Source organism: Pteropus alecto, unplaced genomic scaffold, assembly GCF_000325575.1.
Source record: "Pteropus alecto unplaced genomic scaffold, ASM32557v1 scaffold301, whole genome shotgun sequence".
Taxonomy (NCBI): Eukaryota; Metazoa; Chordata; class Mammalia; order Chiroptera; family Pteropodidae; genus Pteropus; species Pteropus alecto.
Genome location: NW_006431043.1, coordinates 36,502 through 46,926, shown reverse-complemented (window position 1 = coordinate 46,926; position 10,425 = coordinate 36,502).

Below are 10,425 nucleotides of genomic sequence, written 5' to 3'. Positions count from 1 at the left end.
TGCCAGAAGGGATTTCTATGTTAATTATTTCCATATCTCTAGCTTTATAGATGAGTAATGTGGATCTGGATGAGATAGATGCCTTGCCCTTTCCTTCTCTCAGTCTCTCCCATATGTTAAAATCAATCATTTGGAAGCTTGTTTTTTCCTCCCTTTGCATATTATTTTTTAATGTTCATCAGTTTCTTTGAACATTTTTTTTCATATTTTTGGACTCAGTAGTATTAAATCTTATTTTCTTTATTCTTCCCCTTTCAATTTCCCGTCTTTGTAGCCATCATTGTCTTCCTTTTCTCCTTCTTACTCTTCTACTATACATTATAATATTCTTTTTTATTCGGATCTAGTTAATCTTTGGTTGCTACCTGAAACATAAACTGTGTATCTGTTTCTCTTATTAAATCTACTAAACCTGAATTATTTCTTGAATTTCTTAAGCTAGTTTTAATTTGGTTAAGAGAAAAAGTAGTATTTTATTAAAAAGAAAAATGACAACTGCAACATTTTGCTTTAATAAATTCAAGTTTTCATTAAAGTACAGCAAGCATACAAGAAAGTATGCAAGTCATAAGTTACAGATTAATTAATTTTCACAAAATAAAAGCACCCATGTGACTAGCATACTGAAGAAGAAATTTAACATCATTAAAAATGATGGGATTTTAATTGGGATTATATTGAATCTGTGACTCAGTGTGGAAAGATTAAAAATATTGAATTTTCCAATCCATAAAAGCATTATACCATTCCAATTGTTCATGTCTCCATTAATATTTCTGAACAATTTTCTACAGTTTACTGTGTACAGACCTTGCACATCTTTCATTAAACTTATACTTGGAGTTTGATATTCTTTGATGCCGTCGTAAGTGGTATTTCATAGTAATGTGATTTTTAAATTACTTGTTTGTGGTCTCTAGAATTACGCTTGATTCTTTTTTCTTAGGTTTGCACTCAGTAATCTTGCTAAATTGACTAACACACTAACCATAGATTATTTCTAGATAGTATAGATAGATAATGATACAATCTGTGAATAATGGCAGTTTCATTCCTTCCTTTCCAATCCTAATGCTTTTGTTTTCATCTTTTACTTGCATTGTGACCCTGGTTAAGGACATCCCTAAAATGCTGAGTCAAACTGGTGACAGCAAGCATATTTGTCTGTTCCTGATCTCAAGGAGGTAAGTTTTCATTATTTCACCACTAATCATTATATTTGCTTCAGATTTCTAAGGGTTTTTTTTTTTTTTTTTTTTTAAATAGTAAATTTTGTCTAGTGGCGTTTTTGCATACTTTAGGATAACCATATGATTTTATTCATTTGTTCTATTAACGCTGCTTGATTTCCAACTGATACAAAACATAGATTTATTCTTGCATTAAACATTATCATTCATGTGTATTACAGTTGATGTATATTGGATTAAGTTTGTCAAGCATCCTTCTTTTTTCATTTGGTCATGAAAGAGATAAACCTTTGATTTTCCTTTCCTATAAAATCCTTGTCGATTTGGCATAAATTTCAAATGGGTCTAATTAAATCGTTTTGGAAGATTTTTACTATTTTTATTTTCTGGAAGAGGTTGTGCAACATCAGATTTCCTAACTTTTTTTTTTAAGTGTGTTTTTCTTGGAATTTTGTCATTTCATCTCGTCAAATTTATTGGATATAACCGCTTATAATTTTATCTCTATATCTCTAGAATGACCCCCATTATATTTCTAATGTGAATTATGTGTACCTTTTTTCTATATGTCTCACTAGGTGTTTATCAATTTTATGAACCTTTTCAAAAAAAGATCTCTGTTGGTTTTGTTGATATTCTCTTTGTACTTTTAAAAATTCATTAAATTTTGATTTTATTTTAACTATTTTATTTCCTTCATTTTACCATTTTATTTTTTAAAGTCTTGTGAGGAATAATCATATCCTGAATTTTCTTTAGATGTATGTTTTGGTGCATCCCACACATTTAAAAAGATTTAATGAGGTATAATTGATATATAATTGACTGCACATATGTATATATTTATGAAACAAGATAGCGAACATATCTGTTACCTGCTGAAATTTCCATGTGGACTTGCGGAATCACCGTTCCTGACTCTCCATAGCTTCAAGCCCAGGCAATGAACATTCTTATTAAAATAGGTATATGGACATATGCCTTAACTCTCAGGGATAAACACCAAGAAGTGGAAGAGATAGATCACACCATAAGTCAGATGAAGTCAATAAGTTCTTTTCCAAATAATTGAATAATTTTATACTCTATCAGTAGCATATGGAAATTATAGTAGTTCTACATCCTTGCCAGCACTTGGAATGATCAGTACTTTTAATCGTCGTCCCTCTAACTGGTGTACAGTAATATCTCACTGTCACTCTAATTTGTATGGGTATAACCAAGTCATTGATCTTTCTGTTCCAGGCATCCACAGTAAATAAAGAAAATATAATATAGGCCTAATGTTAATCTTTTCTTTCCATTCATTTTTGCATGTATAGTTATTGTTGATTACAACTAGGTTTTCTGTATGAAATATTATGGAGATAATTGAAGGCCAGGGAACATTTTATTTTGCTTTTGAGGGGCAGTTAGCATGAGAGCAATTCATCTTATAACAATGAAGGATTGAGTCCTTTTGAAGCTAGGTCTCAGGTTTTCTAAGTTTTATATTTCTGGTTCATATTTACATTTAGGGCATATTCTCTCAAAGATGTCAAATGATCTGTTGGATTGTTTTCCAGAGCCTCTCCTTCCTGTGTGTAGTCAGATCCAATTTGTGTCCTCTGGGCTGGTGAGACTACTAGAAGGCCTGGTCAGCTGCATAGCTTCTCAGCTACAACTTTCTGCTTAGCATTTTGGGTCTTCAATTATCTCTCGAGTTAGTAAAGGACTGAAAGAGAAAAATGTGATACCAAATTTGGTCTCACTACTTGGGTTTCTCCTCTCTCCAAGATCCTGTCCCTTCTTTGGGCCTTTCATGCCTTTCAATAGCATCTTTAATATCTTCCAGCTCTCCTAGTTTTTCTGAGTAGGATGGTTGGGCTGAAATGGCTGATCTGCCATTACTGGAAGCAAACATCTATACAATTACCATTTTTGGGGGGGACTATGTATTAATTTGTAATAGTTTTGCTTCCTATAGCCAATTAATCCAAATCAGATATTAAGAAGATGAACAAATTCTTTCTAGGAAAATATTCTTGGAAATTCAATCCTTTTTGTCATTTGCTTAATTTTCCTCCATTTAAAATTTTAATTGAATCCATAAATGTTTCCCCAGTTCCCATCATGTGCCAAGTATGGTCCATCTCTTGGAGGTACATTATTTAGTCATTGCCTAATGTGGAAAAATCAAGTTATTAAGGAGATATATTAAAGATAAGGGCTAAGATCCAGGTATGTACATGTTCTTATATTAGCATAAATAATAGACAGCTGATCATATATTAAATCTCAAAATAAGTATTAAGGATTTTTAAAAAGTTTTAGCAAGCAAATTATAATCTCTGACCAAGTCAATCTATCAATCATCTGTCTGTCTATCTATCTATCTATCTACACACATCTATTTATCTATCATCTCTCTCTCTCTCTCTTTCTCTCTCTCATCTATCTATCATCTATCTCTCTATCTACCTATCATCTATTATCTATCTATCTATCTATCTATCTATCTATCTATCTATCTATATGATAAAAACAACCTAAATGTCCATTATTTGAAAATAAATATACTAGAACTGTACAGATCAACATGGATAAATCTTACAAACATAATATTGAGTCAAAAAAACAAAGTCAGAGGCACATTAAGATCCATAATATGTACTCATTTATATATTGGAGATGCTTGTCTGATCAAGGCAGGCTAGGTAAACTAGATCATCTATATCATCTGAAATGGTGGAGGAGAGAGAGAGGTTGAGAGAGAGAGAGAGAGACAGAGAGACAGAGAGAGAGAGACAGAGACAGAGACAGAGACAGAGACAGAGAGAGAGAGAGAGAAGGAGAAGGAGGAGAAAGAGAAGGAGAAAGGGAATTAACAAAGGCAATGGTTTGCTGGAAAAATTACAAAGTGAGTATCCATGGACTTCAGTTGAGCATTTGCAACTGTCTTTCCCCTTGACGGATTTATACGTTCAGGTAGTTAGAGGCAGAACTTTCAATAAACTCACCAGACCACAGGAAAACCAGATTTCAGGATTCACTAATCAGTGTCTGTGTGTGGTGGAAAGCAGGATAAGAGGCTGTAAATTCTGCTGGATTTGGGTGGGACACTGAAGGCTATGATTGGGAGCAATGGTAAACCTGAAATTAACCAACTCTTACCAGGCTCAACTTTGAACCATTTGAGTCTCTGTTTGGATTAAATAGTTCTGGAAATGATAGGGCTGTTAGTTGCTCAGCCATAGTAAAAGTACATTTGAAATATCTCTACAATTTTTATATCTAGTTTCTGGCATTCAATTAAATATCACCAGGATAAGTAGGAGAAAAAACATGTGACCAAAATTCGATTGAAACAGTAGATAGTGGAAATAGGACTATAAGTTAACCAGGTAAAAGACATATAAGATATGCATTAAGAATGCCTGAAATGTTCAAATAAATAGAAGACTAATTAAGAATTATAGAAGAGAAATAAAAATTACAAAAAAATCAGATCTTGTTTTATGTACTTTGAAGTTCTGCAGTTAGGCACTTAAACATTTAGGAGTATTGTCTTCCTGATAAATGTATCTGTTAATTATAATGCGATGTCCCTGTATATCGCCAGTTATATTCTGTTTCTTAAAGTCTATTTTTGCATAAATGTACCCATTCAAGTTTTGTTCTGCTTAATTTTACATGGTACTGTAATGGCCTGCTGAAATGTGAAAGGGTTAAAGAATAATTAAAACCTGAAACTGGACAAAGGAAGTCTATAACTTAGGCCTAGTTTCTGGAACCCCTAACCACATTCTGTTAATCATGAAACTTGTAACAATGAGCTCATACGCTAACTGCCAATTTTAGCCTGTGTAACCCTGCTTGCTTGCGTGGCATGAAAAATAATCAGTTGTATATAAGCTGAAAATTACTGTTTGGCCATCGCCCATGGGAACACTGGCTATTGTCCATGGGAACATAGGCAATCACCCATAGGAACATAACATTCTAACACAAGCTTTCTGCTTCTGTACTTCCCGCTTGCACACCTGACTAGTGGGTTGACAGGTAGTGAATAGGAGAAAGATGGACCTTTGTGTTTAAGACAGAATGAGGAATGGGATTTGGGGCTTAAAAACCTTGTATCTTGGCATTTCGAAGCTGCTCCTTTGCAAGGACAGCCGCCGGCTAATAAACTGTCTCCTGGTTAAGAGCACTCAAGTTGGGTCTGGTTATTCTGGACACAACAGGTACATTATTTTTATACTATTACTTTCAAGCTAACAGTGTCTTGCAATTCAAATTACTTCACATATAAACAGCATATAATTGGGTTTTGCTTTTTATCTAGACTGAAAAACTCTTCATTTTAATTGGAATGATTACTTCTTTTTAAATTTAATATTATTATTAATATAGTTTGCTTTAAATTTTACCACCTTGTCATTGTTTTTTTATTTTTTTTTATTTTTCCCTGTTTCTGTTTTTTTTTGTTCTTCTTTTTGTGTCTACTTTTGTGTTTATTGAAGACTTTTTACTACTCAATTTAAATTATTTTTCTGAATATTTATTTGTGGCAGTCTAAAAACATGTCCACACATTTTTTAACGCCCTTTTCTTAAAAAGATGGGTTTTATGGCTCTGTCCAGCGTTTTGGGCCAACCTTAATGAATCATTGTGACCAAGACAATGTAACAATTGTGATGCTGCATAGATTCCCGGGCTGAAATGCCAGCCAACCGACATTACCTACGCCGACCAACAGAGGGCGCCATCTTGGTCTTCCTCCCAGTGCTGTTCACACATTTCGGTTCTTCTTAGTTTCCATCTAGAGCCATTTCCCTTCAACCTTTGAACTTACGGTAGCAACGTCAGTAACAGGTCGTAACAGACGGATCATCTCGGGTTTGTTTATTTGGGTCCGTCTTAATTTACTTTCAATTTGGAAAGATAATTCTATTGCCAGTTTTATTTTTTCTTTCAGCATCAGAAAGATTCTGCTCCATTATCTCCGGTTCTCTACGGATTCTGTTGAGAAGGTGGCCATCGTTTATGTCGTCGTTCTGAGGGAGGTAACGTGTCTTGACTTATCAGAGGTTTCAATTTTGTACACTTCACTAATATTCTTTATATTTCATATACATATCTAATATATAGTTTACTACTAAAATATTTAAAAGTTTAAATAGAGATTTTGTCAATCCAGAATTTCTCATTTGTATAAAAGGATAATTTATTGGCTTTAAAATAACCAAAGCAAAAGCCAAAAAAAAGCTCACGTGAATAATAGCAAAAGCCAAAGCATTCATTTTTTCTTACTAAGATATGTAAAAATATACATAGATTATATACAAATTAAAGCTAAGCATATTCATAAGCAAAATATCAAAATGGCTTGTTATAATTGTTCTAATATTATGTTATAATTGTTGAATTGGATGAGAAACTAAGACTCTTGATAAAAAACAATGAAGTGACACGCATTACCTATAACAAAATATTTATATTTACTGGAATTATATAATATACAATAAAATTCTTTGGAAAACATTGTTGGTGAAATTATTTATACAGAGTACATATCAGAACCAGTTCAATAACGGAATATATAGAATGGGAGTGGAAGTAATATGTTTATGCATATATACATGTAAACATACTTAGGTAATAATTTTAATATTCGAATAATTATATACTCTTTAAAAATTATGTTAATAAAATGCATGTGATATACACAAAAATAAGTACTAATCGGCAATTAATATACAATGTGCTTAATACTTAGTGGAAATTAAATAAATAAATAGAAAGATATAGCCTTTTTTATATATCGATACCAGAATTTGGAGGGAGTATAAAATGGTATTGAGTTTTGGAAATTAATTTACTATTTTTTTACCAATATTTTAAAGTTGCCTACCCTTTTCCACAGTAATTGCCTTTCTATCACTGTATCTGACAGAACCTGTCAAATGTGTACATAAAAATATACAAGAAGGCAAAACAACTATTTTAATGGACTATATTGTGTTCATACTCTAAGTGCACCGAAGGTTTTACCCCCAATCAGATAGCTCTTAAATAATTGTAGAAGGTATCTCTAGGACATATTTTTAATAGAAAGCAACCAAATTATAATTTATTTCACATGTTCACAAGTATATAAATGTATTTATATAAATGCATATTCATATGTATATTTGTTAAATTACACTGTTTACTGCTAGTCATAGTTACGTCTGTGAAAGGATATGTATCTGCATAGTTTGGAAATTTTATGCTGAGTGAACATCTTATTCGTAATCAATTAAAATAAATTGCCACATGACAGCATATCACTAATGATTCTTTTGAATCATCAACATTTTTTCATTTTTATAAGTAGTATAGTTCAGTGAGAAGTTATGCTTAAAGCCAGAATTAGACCAGAGCTAGATAGGAAAGAAATTATAAGAAAAAGTACAGAAAATTTAAATGGAGAAATAATTTTAGTTGTGAACCATTTATAAGAAGCTGACCTCTATTTAGTCAGTGAAATCATTAAACTAGGGGCCGTAAGTAAAATTGTCACAAAGAATGCTCTTTTTACTCTTCTAGGGTTAAATGTCAAGTTTAATGTAGAGCTTACTATTGAGGGGCCTCCGTTGCTGTGATATCAGAAAAAGTGGCAACAGTAATCAGGGTTAAAATCCTCACTTTTTATCTGATCAGTATATGGAAAAAGGCTTAAAACTATGCTCTTGTGTAGGGTTTTCATGCCATTTCTTATCATGTGCACAAAATGTTTAATGAGAATTTCTGTTTTCAGACAAATGTGTTTAAACTATGGAATCCAGCAATAACACTAAATGCAATTATCTTAATTTATTAATATAGATTGTTTTTAGATAGTCTGGAAACATAAACATACAATATATAAATAAAGATGTGTTCTTTTCTTTCTTTCTTTCCAATAATTTATTTTTTAACTTTTCCCTGTTTTATTGGCCTGACTATGATCTCCATAAAATGTTGAATAGAACTGGTCATAGTAGGTAACCTTTCCTCCATCCTGATCTCAGGTTGTGTTTTTCAGTATTGCATCATTAATTATATTTGCTATAATTTTTGATTTTTTTAACTCATAACTTGATAGTAAATTTGACAAATGGTTTCTTGGTGTCTGTTGTGATAATGACATGATTTTGTCTTTTGTTTTGTGAAAGAGATTTGCTTTTAAAATGTTGAGCCACTAAGAATCCATTCTTGAATTAAACCCATTTAATTAATGGGATATTGTAATTGAAGTGTGTTTGAATTTTGTTTTTCAAAAATAAGGAATTTTTTTTATATGTTGTCATGATGCATGTCAACCATTGATTTTCCTTTCTTTTAACGTCCTTATCAGTTTAGTGTAAAATGTATAGGGATCTCATTAAATATTTTGGTGAGTGCTTTTACTGTTCTATTCTGTGGAAGAATTTGTGCAAGATTGGTGTTATTTTTATATTCATGGAAAAGTTCACACAATTAGGCATCAGCACATAGAAATCATTTGTAGGAAGGATTGTTGTTGTGGATACAATTTAATTAAAACATAAAATTTTAAAAATTGTTGTTAAGCTGTATCTTTCTGGAATTTTGTCATGTAATATGACTTCAGGTATTATGTAAGGGTGTATAGCATCTGTGGTGATTTACTCTATATATCTGGTATTAACGATGTGATAATGTCTTTCTTTTTTTGTGTGTGATCAGTTTTGCCAGGATTTATGATTTTTTAACCTTTTCCAAAAAAAATTAGCAATTTTTGGATTTTTGATCTTTGTATTTTTTCTGAGTTTCGTTAAATGATTCTAATTTTCTTTTATTATTATTTAGTTTAATCAATTCTTGTCTTGATTTTTGAGGTGGATTATCAGATCTTTTCAGGATTTCTTTTTTTGCTTTTAATGTTAAAATCTCTTTAGATACATATTTTGGTGGATCCCACACATTTTAATAGTTTTTCATAGATGTAGTTAATTAAAATAAACTATGCAACATTAAAATAGTGTAACTTTAAAAATATCTATATTTTTGAAATCATTGTCACAATTAAATTGATGAACATATTCATCCCCCTCCCAGGTTTCCATGTGCATCTTCAGGTTTTTCCCTATTGTGATCCAGCCCAGGCCCTTCCCTATTTTTCATGCCGTGAACATTTTCATAGAATTCTTTGTGAGCATACCCACTTCATTTTTCTTGTATAAATATCAAGGAATGGAATGGCTGGGTCACATGATATGTATATCTTTAAGATACTTTAGAAAATACCGAAGTGCTTTGTAATATGATTATATGATTTTATATCCTACTAGCAGTGTATGAATGGCACAGTTGCTCTATATACTTGTCAGTGTTATGGTCAATATTTTTAATGGTAGCACTTTTAGGTGTGCAGTGATATGTCAGTATAAGTCTAAATTGCATGGGTGTAACTAAGTCATTGTTCTTTCTGTCCCAGGAATGGAAAAACTGGATGCAGGCCTGACGCTGATCCTTTTGTTCTCATTCATGTTTTTGTATGTATAATTACTTTTTTATTGCATGCAGGAATTTATACATGAAATACTATAGAGGTAATTGGAGGTTCTGGGTGATTTTATCTTTCTCCAGCGAGCATTTTCTTTTGCTTCTGGGAAGCAGTTAGTGTGGTAAGACAGTTCATCTCATTACAATCAGTGATTGAGTCTTTTAAAGCTGGGTCTCAGATTTTTTGAGTACTTCTCTGTTTCAGGTTCATTTCAACATTTAGAGCTTAGACCCTTAAGGATGTTAAATTCACCGCTAGATTGTTTTCCAGATTCTCTATGCCAGGGGGGCTTGAAACCAATCTGTGTGCTCTGGGTTGGTGAGACCACTAGAAGCCCTGGTCAATTGCTTAGCTTCTCAAGCTGCAACTTTTTTCTTAGTTTCCTGTGTTCTCAGTCACCTCTGAATCAGCAAAAGGCTTATGGAGAAAAGTGCTACCGAATTTGTGTCTTATTGACTGGGCTTCTCCTCTGAGATCTTGTTTCTTCAGATGCTTGCTTCTTTGTGTTTGTGGTACCTTTGAACAAAATGGTTAATATTTTACAGCTTTCCTGCTTTTCACAGCAGGATGGTTGGGCAGAAGTGGCTAATCTACCATTACTGAAGAAGACAGCTCTGCACATACTAATTTTTGAAGTATGTTTTAGTTTTCATTATTTTTCTCCTTTGGTCAGTTATTTATTCTTTTGCCAAAGTGTTTCTTTAG